At 37.8% G+C, this 3400-nt stretch overlaps 1 non-coding gene across 1 annotated transcript; it reads left to right on the top strand.

Moving 5' to 3' along the window:
- The first annotated feature begins 2057 nt into the window (after nt 1-2057).
- LOC131147322 (small nucleolar RNA R71) lies at nt 2058-2164 on the top strand. Its single transcript, XR_009134712.1, has one exon. It is a non-coding gene; the product is annotated as a small nucleolar RNA R71 (small nucleolar RNA).
- Nucleotides 2165-3400: the final 1236 nt, after the last annotated feature.

Here is a 3400-nt window from a genome sequence, read left to right as displayed (position 1 = left end):
AAGGACTTATACCTTTTATGTCAGAAATAGTCCATCCCAAGGCTGTCCTATGCTCCCTCAACACACGCAGCAACTTTTCCTCTTCTTTCGATGTGAGTGATGCAGCGACAATCACTGGGAAGGTGTCATTATCCCCTAGGAATGCATAGTGAAGATGCTCAGGTAATTGCTTCAACTCTGGAGTTGTAGTTTGCTGCATCTTTTCTTTAGAAATTCCAGAATCCGTCTTTGCCACCGTAGGTTCTACCCTCCCCACTTCATTGCTAACTGTTGTAACCTGCTGCAAAGCTTCCAAAGCGAGTACACAGTGTAGAAATTCCTTACTAGCACAAGGTAAATCAGATTCACAAATAGTAGAATTATTAAAATCATAAACATGGGATGAAGTAGTGATACACCGTTCTAGATGATCGATTGGTACAACTTCTTGAAAGGCTTCTTCTATACATTGCTGCGTGATATCTACTCGAAAGCAAGTGTTTAGATCTTCTGGGAATCTCATGGCTTGGTAGATGTTGAATATGACCTCTTCCTTGTTTACTCTCAATGTGAGCTCACCCTTTTGAACATCAATTAACGCCCTTCCAGTGGCCAAAAATGGTCGGCCAAGAATTAGTGGAACTTCTTGGTCTTCCTCCATATCTAACACCACAAAATCAGCAGGAAAAATAAATTTATCCACCTTTACCAATACGTCTTCTATGATTCCATGTGGATACTTGATGGATCGGTCTGCTAGTTGCAAAGAAATGGTTGTTTGTTTCATCTCTCCAAGTCCCAATTTCCTGCAAATAGAAAGTGGCATAAGATTAATGCTAGCTCCTAGATCACATAAAACTTTATCAAAAAATAAATTTCCAATAGTGCAAGGTAAAGTAAAACTCCCTAGATCTTTTAATTTTTAAGGCAATTTCTTTTGAAGAATAGCACTACACTCCTCAGTAAGCTTCACTGTTTCGAACTCCTCCAACCTTCTTTTCTTTGAAATGATGTCCTTCAGGAATTTGACATAGTTTGGCATTTGTTCCAAGGCATCTGTAAGAGGAATATTTATGTGAATTTTCTTAAAAATATCCAAAAACTTAGAAAATTGCTTATCTAATTTTTGTTTTTGAAAACGTTGAGGATAAGGAAGTGGAGTAGAGAGAATAGGAGGATTGTCAGGAAATGAAATTGTTGGTGACGTGTCAGTCTCTCTTGGTGTGTCATCCACCATCTCGTCTTCTTCCACTTTATTCTTGCCTTGGCCATTATTTTTAGCTGTAGGTGTGGACATGGTTTCCTTTGCTGGTGATTTCTCAATTTCTTTTCCACTCCTAAGTGTGATGACATTGCATTGATCCTTAGGATTCACTTCTGTGTTGTTAGGAAAAGTTCCTCTCTGTTGGGTATTTATAGTCGTGGCCAGTTGCCCAATTTGCAGTTCAAGGTTCTTCATAGTGGCTCCCATATTGTTGCAATGAGTCTCAATGTTGTCTAGCCGTGAATCAGTCTTTTTAAACCTTGCTTTTGTCTCCTCAAAAAATGATATCATGGCATTCTCAAGTGACATCTTCTTCTCACTTTGTTGACTATCAAGTCCTGGAGGAGGTTGCAGCACATTCCTTGTATTTTCATAAGACAAATTCTCATGATTTCAAAGCCCTGGATGGTAATATTGTGGCACTGGATTACCCCTATAGTTGTAGTTCCGATTGTTGATATATTGAACCTGTTCATGACTCTCTCCATTGCTCGGATCTGTCCTACTTGTAGTTGCCACATATTTTTCACCTTGTGGTATCCTCTGGGTTGTCAAAGATGAAATCTGATGAGACAGAGAAGCAACTTGAGCTGAAAGTGCAGCAAACGGCTCCAATTCATGAATTCCAGCAACTTTCTTAGCCATAGTTCTTTCAGTTGGCCATTGATAGTTATTTGATGCCATTTCTTCCAAAAGAGCAATAGCACCCTCAGGTGTCTTTGACATCAAAGTTCCCCCAGATGCAGCATCAACTAAAGTCCGCGTTTGCCCATTTAACCCATTATAAAACATCTGAATTTGCAACCAATCCGGCAATCCATGTTGTGGGCAGCATCGAATCAAATCTTTATACCTTTCCCATGCTTCATAGAGTGATTCAAAATCATGCTGCTTGAATTGACCAATCTCACTCCTAAGTTGAGCTGTTTTTGCAGGTGGAAAGAATTGAACTAGAAATTTTTCTGCCATGTCCTGCCAACTAGTAATACTCCCAGGTTGTAGCGACTGTAGCCAACCTCTTGCTTTGTCCCTCAAAGAGAAAGGGAATAATCTCAGTCTAATGGTGTCTTCAGTAACACCATTGATCTTCACAGTATCACAAATCTCCAAAAACATCGCCAGATGGATATTGGGATCATCAAGTGGTGATCCACTGAATTAGGCCTGCTGCACCATGCTGATTAATGCGGGTTTGAGCTCAAAATTGTTGGCATTAATGGGTTGGCATCTGATACCCGAATAATTGTCATTCACAACTGGTCGCACATAATCCTTCAAGGCGTGTGGCTGCGCATTATCTTGTCCGTTCTCCATGGCTAATACTCTCTTTTTCCTTAGTGCTCTGAGCGTTCTTTCAATCTCCGGATCAAAAGGAACAATATCACGTGTTCTAGCCCTGCGCATCCAACATAAAAAACACACCAGAAATACAAAAAAAAAAAAAAATAATAATAATAATAAAAAAAAATAAAATAAAAATAATAAAAATATAAAAATAAAATTCTAAATTAAAACCAAGATTACTTTGTATCGATATTGGCAAAAATAAGAAAAACTCAATCCCCGGCAATGGCTCCAAAAACTTGACCGGTGCAAACTGCAAGTGCACAGTATCGTAGTTTTATAATATAATGATGTATAGAGTATCGTCCTCAGGGATTGATGTCTTAATTTTACCAAGTACCAAAATTTTACTAACCTTGATTTTATTTAGAAAAATTAACAATTTTAGACTGCAAAATTTAAGCAAAGCTACTTTAAATGAACTATTCAGGAGAATTTAAAACTGAATACCGTGTGTCAAATTGATAATGGTGAAAACTTTTAGGAAACCGATTTCACCTAGTTTCTCACTATGCTTTACTCATTTAGCTAATTTAACTTCGTTTTCTCTGTTTGTTAGCAAATCGCCAATTTTTCCAAAAGCCTCTTTCGATAGTCAATCGGAATCTATTCTTGTTTATTATTTAACATAAGAGTATGCAAATTAATAACGCAAGAACGCAGTAAGACCCTCGATTTTTTATGTTACGTAGGTTCATACAAGTCTTTCGATCTCTATATTTACGTACGCTAAATTATCCAAGATCTATCCTATAATCCCCCCTTTCGGTAGCAAATCACAAGACTAAAATCATTTAATTAATGGCCAGTTAA

This window comes from Malania oleifera, chromosome 1 (assembly GCF_029873635.1).
Source record: "Malania oleifera isolate guangnan ecotype guangnan chromosome 1, ASM2987363v1, whole genome shotgun sequence".
In the NCBI taxonomy this organism is placed as follows: domain Eukaryota; kingdom Viridiplantae; phylum Streptophyta; class Magnoliopsida; order Santalales; family Ximeniaceae; genus Malania; species Malania oleifera.
The sequence above is the reverse complement of the archived record's forward strand: the minus strand, read 5'-3'. Positions and strand labels throughout refer to the sequence as shown.